This window comes from Somniosus microcephalus, chromosome 8, assembly GCF_052327205.1.
Source record: "Somniosus microcephalus isolate GS21.2 chromosome 8, FLI_Smic_1.0, whole genome shotgun sequence".
NCBI lineage: Eukaryota > Metazoa > Chordata > Chondrichthyes > Squaliformes > Somniosidae > Somniosus > Somniosus microcephalus.
The window spans coordinates 162664170-162682095 of record NC_140994.1 but is presented as its reverse complement, the minus strand read 5'-3'; positions in this window follow the sequence as shown (position 1 = coordinate 162682095).

Sequence of the window (17926 nt, the reverse complement as noted above, 5' to 3'; positions counted from 1 at the left end):
AGGGCTGAAAACTGCATTGTTTCACTGCATTTTATTTTTTATTAGTTCAGAGTGCATGGCCCCTTTAATTCACAGGCCTTTTCATTGCCCAGAATTCCTTGTGAGCTCCACAGCCTCGCTTCCAGAGGGTGTGCGAAGCTCAATCACCGCAGCTTGACAGGAACTTCGGGTCGGATACCTTCACTAATGCCACCAGGACAGCGTTTCATGGAAGTTAAATGCTGCGCCACCAATCTCTAGCCCCCAGTCGAATTTTGTCCCGCTAGCATTGCGGCCATTTTCAGCGGCGGTTAACTCCAGTTGCCAGCATCTTTCCTGCCGAAAACAAATTTCTCCCCCCTTATTTTTGATAGGTAAGGGTAACAAGGGATATGCAGCTTTGGCAGGTAAATGACGATGTGGTACTGATCAGCCATGACCTAATTGAAAGGGGGAACAGGCTTGAGGGGCTGAATGACCTACTGCTGTTCCTATGTTCCTAAGGCATATCAGGGTTACCAAGAAAAATATTTGTTTCCCTGAGTTCCAAATGTCACTAAAGATACTTTGGGCAAGAAATTCATCTTAGCTATGATATAGCCACAGCTCTCCTTCCCATCGAGTTCTCTGAGACTGCAGCTACCAGTGCCAGACTGTTCTATGGAGTATAATGTACAGTCTCCAGACTTGAGTTGTATTGCTAACTGTGGGTTGTACTGAGGTAAGTGATAAAGGAGCTCTGCACATGAATGTTTGGGTACATGCACAAAGTTCGGCTACCCAGGAAACTAATTTTTTATGTTAGGAGATTGTAGCAGAAGCATCCACCTTCTATTAACAAAATTGAAAAGCAAATTTATAAAGTCCCCAGTACCACCTGCTGAAGACCTCAAAAGCGCACTTTTAAAATGCTTTTTCACTTTTGCATGGAAACAGATTTCAGCCAATGTGAACTCAAACCAATGTGATATAGCTTCCTGGAGCGATCTAATACCATTGCTTTAAGTGCACTCCGGAGTCATCTGACAAGTGAGTTAGACTACCGCTTTATGTGTCAATGCTCCTTTGGATCAATGTGAAAGCAGCAGTATAACTGCATCCTGAAGTAATTCCATATATGACCCATTATAAACTGTTACTAGATAAACTTTATTCAACCTAAACTTCATTTGGCACTTGAAATAAATTTCCTGGACTATGGACACACAAAGGTACTCTGTATAATCAGTAGAAAGAATCACCTAAGACGATCATTAACTAAATGTAAGTATCTGTACAGTATGATGTGCAACCAGGAAACTCCAGTTATGCTGCCAGCCGAATGTTGTTGCACACAGAATCGATCCCAGCAAGAAAGGAGTTCTGTATGTACCAACAAATATCTTATACAGCACTCCGCTGCCCAGCCATTAATATGAAATCTCAGGAAAGAGCAGGCAGGGGCATCATAGAAACATAGAAACATAGAAGATAGGAGCAGGAATAGGCCATTCGGCCCCTCGAGCCTGCTCCGCCATTCAATGCAATCATGCCTGATCATCCAAATTCAGTTCCCTGTCCCTGCTTTCTCCCCATATCCCTTGATCCCCTTAGCCTTAAGAAATGTATCTAACTCCTTCTAGAATATATTTAATGAATTGGCCTCAACTGTCTTCTGTGGCAGAGAATTCCATAGGTTCACCACTCTCTGGATGAAGAAATTCCTCCTCATTTCAGTCCTAAATGGCTTACCCCTTATCCTTAGACTGTGACCCCTGGTTCTGGAATCCCCGGCCATCAGAAACATCCTACCTGCATCCAGTCTGCCCAGTCCTGTCAGAATTTTATAAGTTTCAATCAGATCCCCTCTCATTCTACTAAATTCCAGCGAATACAAGCCCAATCGACCCAATCTCTCCTCATACATCATTCCTGCCATCCCAGGTATCAGCCTGGTGAATCTTTGCTGCACTCCCTCCATGGCAAGAACATCCTTCCTCAGATAAGGCGACCAAAACTGCACACAATACTCAAGGTGTGGTTTCACAAAGGCCCTGTACAACTGCAGCAAGACATCCTTGCTCCTGTACTCGAATCCTCTTGCTATGAAGGCCAGCATACCATTTGCCTTCTTAACCACCTGCTGCACCTGCATGCTTACCTTCAGCGACTGGTGCACAAGGACACCCAGGTCTCATTGCACTTTTCCTTTTCCCAATCTATTGCCGTTCAGAAAATAATCTGCCTTCCTGTTTTTGCCACCAAAGTGGATAGCCTCGCATTTATCCACATTATACTGCGTCTGCCATGCTTCTGCCCAATCGCCCAACCTGTCCAAATCGTACTGGAGATTCGCTGCATCCTCCTCACAGCACACACGCCCACCCAGCTTTGTGTCATCTGCAAACTTGGAGATATTACATCTAGTTCCCTCGTCTAGATCATTAATAGATATTGTGAATAACTAGGGTCCTATCACCGATCCCTGTGGTACCCCACTAGTCACTGCCTTCCACTCAGAAAAAGACCCGTTTATTCCAACTCGTTGCTTCCTGTCTGCCAACCAGTTTTCTATCCAAGTCAGTATCTTACCCCCAATCTCATGTGCTTTAACTTTGCACGCTAGTCTCTTATGTGGGACCTTATCGAAAGCCTTCTGAAAGTCCAAATACACCACATCCACTGCTTCTGCCTTATCTATTCTACCAGTTACATCCTCAAAAAGTTCCAGTAGATTAGTCAAGCATGATTTACCTTTTGTAAATCCATGTTGACTTTGTCCGATCCTGTCACTGTTTGCCAAGTGCTCTGCTATTTCATTTTTTATAATAGACTCTAGCATTTTCCCCACTACCAATGTGAGGCTTACCGGTCTATAATTCCCTGTTTTTTGTCTACCACCTTTTTTAAATAGTGGGGTTACATTAGCTACCCTCTAATCCATGGGAACTGTTCCAGAGTCTATCGAATTTTGGAAGATGACCAGCAATGCATCTACTATTTCTAGGGCCACTTCCTTAAGTACCCTAGGATGTAGATTATCAGGCCCTGGAGATTTATCGACCTTCAATCCCATCAATTTCCCTAACACCATTTCCGTACAAATACTGATTTCATTCAGTTGCTCCCTCTCATTAGACCCTATGTTCCCCGAAATCTCTGGGAGTTTACTTGTGTCCCCCTTTGTGAAGACAGAACCAAAGTATGTACTTAATTGGTCTGCCATGTCTTTGTTCCCCATTATAAATTCCCCTGATTCTGACTGCAAGGGACCTACACTTGACTTTACCAATCTTTTTCTCTTCACATATCTATAGAAGCTTTTACAGTCAGCTTTTATGTTCCCTGCAAGCTTACTCTTATACTCTATTTTCCCCCTCTTAATTAATCCCTTTGTCCTCCTTTGCTGAATCCTAAACTGCTCCCAATCCTCAGGTTTGCTGCTTTTTGTGGCCAATTTATATGTCCTCTCCTTGGATCTTGTGCTATCCCTAATTTTTCTTGTTAGCCAATGTTGAGTCACCTTTTTTGTTTTATTTTTATGCCAAACAGGGATGAACAAATTCTGTAGTTCATCCATGTGATCTTTAAATGTTTGCCATTGCCTATTCACCATCAACCCTTTAAGTAACATTCCCCAATCCATCCTAGCCAACTCACATCTCATACCATCGTAGTTTCCTTTATTAAATTCAGTACCCAAGTCTCTGAATCAACTACTTCACTCTCCATCTTAATGAAGAATTCTATCATATTATGATCGCTCCTCCCCAAGGGGCCTCACACAACAAGATTGCTAATTAATCCTTTCTTGTTACATAATACCCAATCTAAAATGGCCTGATCTCTAGTTGTTTCCTCGACATATTGGTCCAGGAAACCATCCCGTATACACTCTAGGAATTCCTCTTCCACAGTCTTGTTACTAATTTGGTTAGACCAATCTATATGTAGATTAAAGTCACCCATGATAACTGCTGTGCCCTTATTGCATGCATCTCTAATTTCCCATTTAATGCCATCCCCAACCTCAGCATTACTGTTTGGGGGTCTATATACAACTCCCACTAACGTTTTCACCCCCTTGGTATTTCACAGCTCTACCCATACAGATTCCACATCATCAGAGCTAATATCCTTCCTTACTATTGTGTTAATCTCCTCTTTAACCAGCAATGCTACCCCACCGCCTTTTCCTTTTTGCCTGTCCCTCCTGAATATTGAATACCCCTGGATGTTGAATTCCCAGCCTTGGTCACCCTGGAGCCATGTCTCCATAATCCCAATTATATCATATCCGTTTACATCTATTTGTGCAGCTAATTCATCCACCTTATTATGAATGCTCCTCACATTAAGACACAAAGCCTTCAGGCTTGTTTTTTTAACAGTGTTAGACCTTTTAGAATTATTGTTTACTGCGGCCATGTTTGATTTACACCCTTGATTTCTCTGACTTCCATTTTTGCTTTTCTCCTTCCTGTCTTTTGCTTCTATCCTTGCTTCCCTTTCCTCTGTCTCCCTGCACAGGTTCCCAACCCCCTCCCATTTTAGTTTAAACCCTCCCCAAAAGCACTAGCAAACACTCCCCCTAGGACATCGATCCCGGTCCTGCCCAGGTGCAAACCGTCCAGTTTGTACTGGCCCCACCTCCCCCAGAACCGGTTCCAATGTCCCAGGAATTTGAATCCCTCCCCCTTGCACCATTCTTCTAGCCACGTATTCATCTGAAATATCCTTCTATTTCTACTCTGACTAGCACGTGGCACTGGTAGCAATCCTGAGATTGCTACCTTTGAGGTCCTAATTTTTAATTTACCTCCTAACTCCCTATATTCAGCTTTTAGGACCTCATCCTGTTTTTTACCTATATCGTTGGTATCTATATGCACCACGACAACTGGCTGTTCACCCTCCCCCTCCCCCTCCAGAATCAGTCCTCTGCTGATACCACATGATTCAAGTATAAATTTATAAATTACCTAGGTGAGCAATTGTGTTGCCTGGGCACTTCTTTAACTTGATTTTTCACTGGAGTCATAGTGCATCCAGTATAAAGCTCAAGTGGTGTGGAGCTACCTATTAGAGGTGTTCTCATACCTTCCGGTTTCAATTTATCAGGGGTCAGATCGGGACCTGACCTCTCAAGTTTCTCTGATGATCTCGTGCCAAATCACACCTGAAGCCGTTATGCATCAACATGGAGGTGTTAGTATAACTGCACTGCTCAGTCCTTTAGTCTCACTAAATCTTTTAAACGGCGATGCAACAAATGCTTAAAAACTTTACACCACAAATGATGCAATCAGTAGGAATGCCCACGCAGTCATTTGAGAGGTATGGAAAATAATTTACATCCTTTTGTTATGTTGTGCTCATGGGAATTCTGGTAAATTAAAACACCTGTGAAAAACAGCAAGATTACTTTCAATGATTAATGTTGTAGCTGTGCCATTTATCATTGGTTTCGACCAGAGTCCCCATGCTATTTCAGTGATAGAGAAATTAATTGCTGCATTCTTTGTCAGAGTGCTCTGTCCTCAAATGATTGGATTGACTACATGATTAATTTTATTACATTCGACAACTCTCACACAGCAATCAATCACATGGTCTCAATTGCTCAGGGCACATAAGCTCTGTTTAGAAGACAATTACCATGCTATACATTGCACACTCTCTAACAACACTCTGAAATTAAGGAATGCAGCACAAAAAAGCTGGTGATTTTGTGTAGTAATACTAATTCTATATTAAAACATGTTCCTTCGTACCCAGCAGTGAATTGTACGACTTTTCAAAATATATGTACTTTTTTTTGCAAAATATAAATGATTTACCTCCTGAGATCGGTTTACATTCTTGTAAAGCATAAACTTGCAGAGTAAGTAAAATAAATCAAGTCATAAACAATTTATTTCAAATAAAGCACGATTGTTACCTTTTCTGCCAGCATTCAAAATATTTTTTTCCCCACTGCAGATTATGTTGCTTCACGTATAAGAAATTAAATCTCAAAAATATATGGGTAGGACTTTCCGCTTGGTTGTGTTGGTTTTGTCTGCGCAATTCGCCCGAAATCGGCATGACTGGCACAAACGATGGCGGAATTTTACGCGCAATATACGTTCAGCACAACTCGAGATTCCGCAATCATTTGCGCTAATTTAAAAAACATTGCATTAGAAGCAGGCCCCACCCACACAACTGGCCACGCCCCCAGGATGAATTAATCACCATTGGGTGTTTCCGTTATTTGCGCTCGTTTGCAGGCCTTCGAGGAGTCTCTAAAAATTAAGCTGGTTCTTTTGGGCGCAAGGACACTAATAGGCATGTTTTAAAAGCCTTTTGGATGTCATTTTTAAAAAATTTACTAAGAAATTGACTACTCTACCCCAATATAACTAGCAAATGGTCCAGTATAATTTTTAAAAGTCATTTTCAGTCATTTAAAATCGGGTTACTCGTAGGTGGTGGATTGACACTGTGATTAAAAATGCTCATTTTTAGTGATAAACCCATTTTCAGCTGTATTAATCAAACTGCACCAGGTTACTTCTCTTAAATATATTAAGGAATATTTACGAAAAATACTGCCCGATTGTGCTGGTTCATGGGAAATTTTGCATTCGGCGATATGCAAATGAGTTTGAGCTGAAACTCAAGATAAAAAAAACACTTCTCAAAACGAGCACAATTGTGGGCACAATTTTTGCCTGGATCGCCAATTGCGCCCAAAGCGGAAACTCTACCCCTCTTTTACAATTCAGTTGACTATATATGTTTTATATATTAGCAGATTTCCTGTGATGCTGCTTATGTTGAATCAGAGGAGATGCTAAAGTGTGGCAAGAAGTGAGTGTGCTACACTATATTCAAGACTTTTAATGGCCCAGATTTTGCTGTAGCAGCATCTGCCGTTAGTTAGACTTATACGTGCATTTAAAAAAAAATTGGTGTGGCAAATTTCTGAAAGTATGAGCTGATAATATCAGAGCGAAAGAAACAGGGCATCTGGGAACTGAGTGAACAAGGCAGCCAACTGTGCATCTCCTTAACCAATCATATTGAAGGATTGTGAAGTTGACAGAGAAAGGACTGAGAAGGAAGTGTAAATTAGAGTGGGTGAATTCAATGTCAAACTAGGTACAGAAAGAGAAATAAAGAGTGTGAAAGAAAGATTGGATTAAGAGAGAGAGAAAAGAGACAGTAAGGAAAAGTAAATAAAAAATTATTTTTGAAAAATTTGACATTTTAAAAATCTTCAACAACAATTAACACTTGTAATAATTAATTTTCAGTGCCAGAAAGATTGATTGGCATTAATTAATAATTATCATGTTTTTAATAGGGCACTTATGCTTGTAATGACAAGTCTTAACTTTCCATTGTGAGTTTGGTTCGTATCTACCGCACAAATACAGCAACATCATGACATACAATGCATTTCAATAGTGAGGCAAACAGCGACATGCCATTTTCGCGAAACTAATGGTGGAGTGGCTCAACTTAGATAGCAACTTTTGGATTTTGGCATTTAACTGCACAGCTGCTCTTTGCCTGAAGTTGCATAAATAACGGTGAGCGTCATTAGCCTCACTGTTATTTTGACAGCAACATCTGGTTCAATATATTAGAAATAGATTTATTGGGCTCTTCCCTGAGGGGGGTTTAATTTTTTAACAGAAGTAAATTGACTCAGAACACAAAGTACATTCCATTGCATAATTCTTGGTGTTGAAGCCACAGACACACAGGACACAGTATTTTTTAATCATTGAAATGGAAAACATGAAATGAAATACTATTGAAACAATAACTTGTAACTTCTGGGAGCATATTGATTTAAACAACAAATAGTTCCTGTGGCGCGTGCTCATACTTGCAAATGGAGAAGACATTGGAGCTGTTCTTCTGCCCATGGAACTGTACAGCACCATAAGTAACTGCTTCCAGCAAAGGACAGGTAAGGGGGGAAAACGTGAAATTGCTGGCGATGCTCCAAACAGGTAAGTGATGATGATACTGCATCATTATTTGTATGGGTGTTACAGAAGGCCTTTGGCCACTCACGTTGGCAGTGGCCAAGTTTTATCGCTCTTTGGCTGATAAAACCACCATCTGCAATAAACAGGGCTATTTTATGAACAGCAGATCAAACAGTGATTGCTTCTTGATGCAATTCTGTATTATGGAAGTTCTGTAAGATACCTTAAGGGGAAAGAAAGCTCATTCAATTAGTCCCAGCTTGGCTCAGTTGGTAGCATTCTTTTCGGTGAGCCAGAAAGTTGTGGGTTCAAACCCTACTCCAGGATATGGGCACATGAGCGCATTGTCAGAGGCAGTGGAGTAAATTTTCACCTTCACCCACCCATTGTAAAACCCACCTGATTTCCATTCAATTGGAATCAATAGAATGAAAATCGGGCAGGTTCTACAATGGGTGGGCAATCTGCTCCACCAGATTACTTCCTAGACAATGAAGGCAAGAATTTACCACAACGTCTTTTATATGAGGTTTTAGACCGAGGCCCTGTCTGCCTATTCAGGTGGATGTAAAAGATTCTATTGCACTATTCAAAGATGAGTGAGGAGTTCTCCTGGTATCCTGGACAATATTTTTTCCTCGATCAACTTCACCCAAAACAGGTTAACTGGTCATTCTTCTCAATTGTGGGACCAGCTCAATTTCAATTTCAATTTCAATTTCAATTTTATTTGTCACATAACCAAATACAACAAGTGAAATCCAGTCAGTGAAATGCTTTTTTCTTAACGAGCCAAGCACACCAAGCAGCAAAGGACACTTAGCTGCCTGGTACGCACGGAGCCCGCAAGGACGGCAGCCATCTTCATCGGCTCCTAGACCCATTGGTGTTTTTGAGCTATAAAGAATGTTCGAGGGTGATTTGTTGACTGATTTTGATGCTACCAATAAAAAAGTATCTAAATTTTGTACTCTGCTTATTGTCCCTGCAGGCAAATAAAGACCAGGAACTCACTGCGTGGAAAATCATGGGTGAAAGCCTTTGACTTTCTACCCCATGTTGCATGTTGTAGCACTAATATCTTGCAGTGCTATCCTATTTTCTCTCCTGTTGGAGACATGGAATCCTACTACACTTCTTTCAGAGTAAAGAATCTCCTGAATTGAATTAATCATATTTGGAGGGCATGAAGGTAGTAATTTTGGAACACCAAAATCAGACTCATGCCCTTGTTAACTTTTAAGCACTTTGCTAATAAACATAAACGCGTAATATATTTTCTTTTGCCTTTTATTCAAAAAAATGCAGTGAACATTGAAATTCTCTATTTCTATATGTCTTGTAAACATGTTCCAAATTCCAGATAATAATATACAGCATCTAGAATTTGAAGAATGTAGGTGATATAGGTCTTAAATGATAGTAATATTCTGCATTCCTGGAAAACATAAGTGATTAACGATACCCTGTACTAATAAATGATGGTGGGATGGGGTGAGTGTGGCTGACGTTAAAACCCTATCCTTTCACCTCAAGATTGGACTAATTAGATAAGGGTAAACTATTTTGACAGCAACAATAAGAGTCCTGTGTGACCTCACTAGAATGGTGAAGGTAAGAATACTGGGGGGAGAAATTCACTATCGCCCCGTTTGGGGCACTAATTTTTAAAAGTTTGAAAAGTTAGCGCCAGGCATCAATGATTTCAAACTTTTGAAAAATGCGCCGTTTGCGATCCAGGAAGGAAGTGGTGTGCTAAATCAAGCACTCCACTCCCTTCTTGGAGTGCAATTGGCAGCACACTGGGCCGTGCAGCACTGCCATGTTCAAAGGCTCCTTCCCTCCCTTAAAGGAAGGACTATCGCTGCAGGCTCTGTAATAGAAAAATTGCCTACCTGGACCACCAAGGCAGCCGCGATCCCACGCGATCAGCTCGGCACTCAAGCAGAATGCTGGGCTGATCGATCGCAGGCAGGAACCCGCGACAAAAAGTGGAACATAGAAACATAGAAACATAGAATATAGGAGCAGGAGTAGGCCATTCGGCCCCTCGAGCCTGTTCCGCCACTTAATGAGATCATGGCTGATCATCCAAATTCAGTACCCTGTCCCTGCTTTCTCCCCATATCCTTTGATCCCTTTAGCCTAAAGAAATATGTCTAACTCCTTCTTGAATATATTTAATGAATTGGCCTCAACTGCCTTCTGTGGTAGAGAATCCCACAGGTTCAGCACTCTCTGGGTGAAGAAATTCCTCCTCATCTCAGCTCTAAATGGCTTACCTCTTATCCTTAGACTGTGACCCCTGGTTCTGGACTCCCCCGCCATTGGGAACACCCTTCCTGCATCTAGTCTGTCTAGTCCTGTTAGAATTTTATAAGTTTCAATGAGATCCCCTCTCATTCTTCTAAACTCTAGCGAATACAAGCCCAATTGATCCAATCTCTCTTCATATGTCATTCCTGCCATCCCAGGTATCAGTCTGGTGAATCTTCGTTGCTCTCCCTCCATGGCAAGAACATCTTCCTCAGATAAGGTGACAAAAACTGCACACAATACTCAAGGTGTGGTCTCACCAAGGCCCTGTACAACTGCAGCAAGGCATCCTTGCTCCTGTACTCGAATCCTCTCGCTATGAAGGCCAGCATACCATTTGCCTTCTTAACCGCCTGCTGCACCTGCATGCTTACCTTCAATGACTGCTGCACAAGGACACCCAGGTCTCGTTGCACTTCCCCTTCTCCCAATCTATTGCCATTCAGATAATAATCTGTCTTCCTGTTTTTGCCACCAAAGTGGATAACCTCACATTTATCCACATTATACTGCATCTGCCATGCATCTGCCCAATCACCCAACCTGTCCAAATCGTACTGGAGTTTCTCTGCATCCTCCTCACAGCACACACACCCACCCAGCTTTGTGTCATCTGCAAACTTGGAGATATTACATCTAGTTCCCTCGTCTAGATCATTAATATATATTGTGAATAACTGGGGTCCTAGCACCGATCCCTGCGGTACCCCACTAGTCACTGCCTGCCACTCGGAAAAAGACACGTTTATTCCAACTCGAAAGGTAATTTTTTTTTTACTTAACTTGGCCACCTCGCCTTTAATCATCGCCCCCGAAGTGGCCGGCCACCCGATGCATGCCTCTTGCAGCTGTTGGTGTTTTTGACAGGCGCTGCTGTAGAGGGTGGAAGTCAATTTCGGGTCCGGGGCGCTACCGGGCCGATGTGCACGGCGATGACGTAATTATATCCGGGCGAAGGAGATTGGGGAACAATGCCGTAGCGCCGCTGCAAAACCCCCGCCGAATATGATGGGAGTCGATGTCAGCGCCGCCCCCGGTCGCAAAGCCCGGGGGCGCTAACGGGAGGTGCAAAGGCACCCAATTTCTCCCCCCTGCTGTCTTAGGCTGCAAATTTAATGGAGGAGGCGGATTGGAGTCGGGTTGCCTGGTGGGCGGGTTCTGGGCCCGCTGCCAGTTTCAGCCACTCCCAAATTGAAATTTTAATTTAATTGGCCTTTTAAGTGCCGTGGTGCGCGCTGGCCAGTCCAATGACTGGGATCGGGTCTTTTACTTGTCTCTGATGACGTCATTTCTGCAGATGTTTTTAAGGGATCCATGCAGCCTCAGCCTTTCATTTGTCATTTCGGCTGGTCTCTGAATGTGCCAAGGCCACAATGCGTGGTGCAAAACTGAAGGCTGCTCCACGTTTCACTGAGGACTTCCTCCAAGCTCTTGTGGAGGGAGTATGAGGGTGCCGGGAGATTCTGTTCTCTCTCGATGGCCGGAAGAAGCCTCCTCAGCAAACAAAGACAGCCTGGCTGCACATTGCTGAGGAGGTAAGCAGTAGGTCCATATGTTCACGCACCTGGGTCCAGTGCCGGAAATGGTTTAATGATCTTCTGCGATCATCAAAAGTGAGTATCACATCACATTTGCCTTCAATCTGCTTCCCTTCTCTTCTCATCACCAGCACTCTGCTTTGTAAGCCTGTTCCTCCACACCCCACCTTACCCTTACTTCCCTTGCACCCTTACCTATCCATCTTTCTCTCTGTACTGAATCACTTCACCATCCTACTATGCACCCCTCACACTTACTCTCACTGTTATGCAATGACAACAACTAACAACGCACAGAGAGCTCACTTCCTCTTGGCATTTTACTCCATCATGGTCTCCCTCTAAGCTTCTATGTTATGGATTCTTCACAGTCACTCCAACACTCTCACTGAAACTCCACTTGTGTCCCTCCTTGCAGGAAAAGATAGCCTACAATAAGAGGGAGAGAGCAAAGACAGGAGGAGGGGCTCCATCCTTGGCGACATTGACAAGAGCTGAGGAGGCTGCGCATGAGATCATTGGAGGTGGCCAGGAGCTGGAAGTGGGGGACGGAGAGACGGGTGCACTAGACGAAGCTGGTGACAGAATAGAGTTTCATCCCTCTCATTTAGATTTCATGATTGACTGCAATGGCATATGATGTTCATAGAGATTCACTTTGTAGCATCTACACAAAAGAATGTGTCTGCTACCTAAAAATCAGATGTCTAACTCATGCCTGTACTCTCCCACAGGACTTTCGAGAGCCCCCCTCTCCACTGTCCAAGAGGAAGAGTCGGATGACTCCTCAGAGGAACCTGGAGCCTCTGAGGGAGCAGTGTCACTGGGACTCAGCGCACCCAGCACCAGCACAGAAACGCACACCTCGTCGGGTCCTTTGCAACATAGAGTAGTGTTGTCACCTGGTGTATCACAGCTCACAAGTGAGCTTTAGCAGATGGCAGAGACAGCGACAGCAGTGGAGAGTCCTCATCGGAGGTCGCAGGACACTCCTAGCTCTGCTCAGCTGCATGTAGACGCTGTGCCTCAGGGGCCATCCAGAAAGAGAGTCGTGCTGGAACTCCAGGAACAAGTGCAGGAGTCTCTGACAGGGTTTGCATCCACGGTAACTGCGAGTGTGGAGAGAATGGAGGAGTCCATCTCTAACATGAGCACTGCCTTGGTGGAGGCAATGGCACATGAACGTGCTGCCATGGAGAGGGTGGCAAACTCCTTGGAGGACATAAGTCGCCAGACACACGAGAACATGGTGACTCTTCTAAATAGATGGTCTGCTTTGGAGGATAGATGGGCATCTATTGAGGAGAGGCACCAGAGGTACATGGATGTCCCCATCATGAGGATTGTCAGTACTGAGACGGGTCCTCATGGCCCCACTGATGTGCAGCAAGGTGCTCTCCAGCCACTTGTTAGCACTGAGGTGCAGGTGACCCATGAGAGGGATGTTGGTGTAAGACAACAAGGAAGTGCGGGCTCCTCTCCAAGCGCTCACATGACCATGCCACTGCGGAGCCCTCGGTCCGAACCCCAGATTCCGCACCCAACTGAGATGGCCGTCTCAGCCCCTGCACAGCTGCAGGAAGAGCAGACTGTTGCAGAGCCCTCCCAGGCTCCCAAACCCAGAGGACACCTGCCAAAGGCATCTAAGCAGGTGCAGCATCAAAGTGAGCAAGGTGCCTCTACATTTGCTGAAGCCACAGGGGAAGCATCACGTAGAAGCACACGTAAGAAGAAGCTAACACGCAAATAGTAACAAGGGTAGTCACTTGGGTGCTTTGTTCTGTTGTATATTTGCCATTGTCATCCTTTTGTGATTGTATTAAACAAATGTGATGGCAAACAGTTGAAGTTCTGGCCTATGTGTTCTGGGAAATGGAAGTTGTACATTGAGGGCTCAGGACGACTTACATTTGTAATGATGGTGGTGAGAGTGATAGGAAAGCACTGTTTATTGAAGAGATGATGTATGGCATTTTAAGAAGGTCGTCCACACATTCATAGCCATATGCAAGCCACCAGTGGTTGAAGCGTAAGCTTACGCGAATCTGGCATGGATGAGTGCATCCCTTGCGTGACGGCCAGCAATGAGCTCGAGTGCTGCTGCATTGGCCACATCTGGCCCTGCAAGGCGTGCCTCCTCCTCATCCTCCTCCTCTTCTTCCGAGGATGCTCTGCTCTGAGCCACTTGCTTTTCAGGCAGCACTAAGCTGCACTGCTATGCGATGTTGTGCAGGGCACAGCAGACCACGATGATTCTGGACACCCTGGCTGGTGCATATTGTAGGGCTCCACCAGATCTGTCGAGGCATCTGAATCACATTTTGAGAAAGCTGATGATTTGCTCTATGATGCTTCTGGTGGAAATGTGGCTCACATTGTACCGCTCCTCAGCTTTGTTTGATGGCCTCCTCATCGGTGTCATGAGCCACTTTTTCAGGGAAAAGCCCTTGTCGCCAAGTAGCCATCCAGAAAGTCGTGTTGGCGGATTGAAGAGCTGAGGCACAGTAGACTGCTGCAGGATGAAGGAATCATGGCAACTGCCAGGGTACTTTGCGCAAACATGCATGATGTTCTTCCTGTGGTTACACACCAGTTGGATGTTAAGAGAGTGGAAGCCCTGTGGTTGACAAATACAGCTGGGCTGTAATGGGGTGCCCTAATAGCCACATGTGTGCTGTCTGCGACGCCCTGCACCCTTGGCAAGCCTGCCAGATTTGCAAAGCCAACCGCACACGCGGTAACACTTGCTTCATCCATGGAGAAGTGGATGTAATTGTACGCCTTTGCAAAGGTGGTCTGCGTGATGCAAGTGTGTGCAGCCAACTGGGAGATGCCGCTGATGTCTGCTGATGATCCCTGGAAAGAGCCCGAAGCAAAGAAGTTGAGTGCGGTGGTGACTTTGACAGCCACTGGTAAGGAGTGTCCACATGCTCCTCTGGGCTCCAGGTGTTGGTGCAGCATTGTGCAGATGTCAGCGACTACGTCTCGCAGACGGCTCAGCCTCCTTTGGCACTGCTGCTCACTCATGTTGAGGAAGCTCATCCTCGGCCTGTAAAGCCGGTGTTGGGGGTTTCTCCTGTGACAAAGTGCAGGCCTGCGCTGATGCCCTCTGCCCTGTTCAGTGTCAGGTGGCTGAGGAGAAGTTTGGCACTCCTGCTGTTGGTGCTGCTGCTGTGCCTGGTTTCGCTGCTGCCGCGGCTGCTCTTCCTCCGAATCTAATGACCAGGATGAGAGGATATAAATGGTTCCCATACCGCTGGTATATATCTCAGTCGAGGATTGGAGGTTGTGTGCGCTCAGATAAAGTGGCCAGAGGGTATTCCAAGGAGCTCACACTGCACTTGGATTTCAGCCTCAACACTCACAAGATTAGTTGAGCTGCAAAATGTCTCCCAAGCCCCAAAGCACTAAGTTGTGGCATGTGAAAGACTGAGAGTTTGCAGGACCGCTTTTAAGCTGCTCGAGCAGCTGCCAGCAATTCAGGTCCTCGCTCAACCCGGCTCGCTTCACCTGGTGTGTTTTTAGGAAGGCGGGCAGCATGCTGAAAAACCTCCAAAATCAGATCAGGCCTTTAAAATAGGATTATTCAGGCAGTTAACAAGTTGTTAACTGCCTCTCCCGTCATTTGGTGTCGGGTCAGTTCGGGAGCGGCTGACCCGACACTTGCCAAAGTTGCGTGGAGGCAGGTTGGCGGCTGGTTCGCAGCCAGCACCCGTTTTTTTCGATTTTCGCAACAGCCCTGCCTCCAAACCCACCTCCTGAGTGCTATTAAATTCGTGGCCTTACTCTCTGCACATACCTCCACCTCCTACAGCCTCACTACTCAATATACTCCCCTCCCTCGCTTCCCTTCCTGCTCCTACAATCACTGCACCACACTTCACTATACGTTCTTCTCCTCACGCTCACACATTATTCAAACCCTCACTTACCCACAGCTTATAGTTGACACACTGACTGCCGACTATTCTACCATGACAGACACATTAACTGAACACCTCGCAGGAATCTCACTATCACATTCCCTTCATTCTAGGAGGAGAAGATTGCCCAAAACGCCAGACAGCAGGCTGGCACTGGAGGAGGAAGAGCCTACCAGCTCACCCTCACTCCACCCCACCCCCCACCCCACTCAAAGAAAGCGTGCTGGCCATCATGGGCAGGCAGAAAGTTGCAGCCATGGCGACTGGGAATGCTAGAGGAGGCGTCATACAGGGTTTCTTCATACCTTAGCCTCTTTTTCTCTTATTACTTCTATTTCACCATGTACACTCTGCGTGACAAGTTGCTGATGCTTTCACCGCTCACTTCTCTCTCTCTGCTCTCCCTTTACACTAAAAGCTAACCTTTGTGCCTCTCTTTCATTTCAGGTGCTGAAAATTTGTAAGTCCTTGTGCCAGCCCTCCTGAAGATGCACCATCACTCGATCTCATCCTCGCAAGCACCAGCTCAGATACTGGGACCAAGCTTACTTTAGAGGCTAGGCTAAAGGAGGTACCTACACATGGTAACTCACCAGGCACAAGTGTGCAGGAGCTAGGACTGGGGGATAGGATGCCACAGGTGCCAGCCTGCTGGAGGGTGAGATGGTATACTAGTTCAGCTGCAAACCACTCAGATGCTGACTTCCAGGACCCAGGCTACTGAGGAAAGCTCATGGACTTACACCAGGAATTTTTAGTTGCACTGGGCAGCCTGTCAACGTTCTTGCGCTCAATGTCGCAGAGTATGGAGGAGTTCAGCTCCAACTTGTCTCAGCTGAGCATGGAGACGTTTATATCCAATGTGGGCCGAGTGGTCAGCTCCATTAAAACCACAGTGGCATGGCTACTGCCATGGAGCCTCGCCTTACAGCTCTCACAGCTGCCATGGAAGCTCAGACAGCTTCCATCTTGGCTCTGGGGACAGTGATGGTAATAGCCAGAGTGTCATGTCACTCCTGCACTCTGTTCTCAAGCAGAACCACAGGGCTGCTGAGACGTCGTCCCAGGAAAGTGGCCTTGGCTCCGTGGAAGAGGCACCTGCTATTGTCTCTCAGGCCGACACATGCCTATTCCCCTGCCTACCATTTCCCCAGTGCTCATGTTCATGCCACACAACCAGTTGAGCTAGACTGCCCTGGCCCACACCAAGATGCTGCAATCTGCGGCCAGGCCCTCAAGGCCCAGCATTGCTCAAGGCCGTTTTCTCCGGGCATCTGAAGTGTCCTCAATGGAAACTCAGCAGCCTTCCACCTCCCAAGTTGTAGCCACTGAGGAAACACTTTGTGGGAGCACTAGGATAGGTAAATGAGCACACAAGACAGATACTATAAGCTTGCAGAATGGTGTTTCATGATTTTTTTCTCAATGCTGCCATACTGTGAGAGTATTTATTTGATAAATTTGTTCTTGTTCTGGATTTGGTGTTGGTAGTTATGTGAGGGCAAGACCCATCAGCCTGGACTGAAGGAAGGCAATCAGATGGTGGTAGTAAGGACGTTGGTGATTAGAATTGTGGGACTTTTGGTGGATTGGGGATAGGAGGGCTAATTTCGGTGAAGCGCTCTTTGATGAGCTGCTCTCCAAGAACTCTGGAAGCTAGGGGTACTGGTGGTCGCTGCCTCTCCTTCTCCTCCTCCTCTTCTTCCTCCTCATATGTTTGGCTCTTGCGATTCCAATAAGAATGTGTTCTGGGTACTGAGGTTGCAGATGTTATGCACAACTGCACTACAGGGTGCTGTATGAATTATAACATGTTTTCAAATTATATAACCATTGTCCCCTTTGTTTTCTATTGCAACCCACATTTGAAGCTGACGCATTGGCCTTCAGATAAGGTGATGACTAATATTTGTTTAATTGAAGAAAATGTTGATTTATGTAATCGCCACAAATTATTAAGAGAATGGAGAAATCGTCTCACTTTTAGTAATCAGACATAATCATTATAAGTTGTTTAAGCAAATATTTAGTGACAATGAACATTCTTGCCCAACATTTTTTATTAATGTTACGACAAGAATCAGTACTTTAAGTAAAAACATTCCTGATTAATTGAGTTGGATTGTGAATGGCCACCACTTAATCAAATTCATTGACAGTATAACATTTTGTAAGCAATGTTGAAAGTGATATGCAACATCGT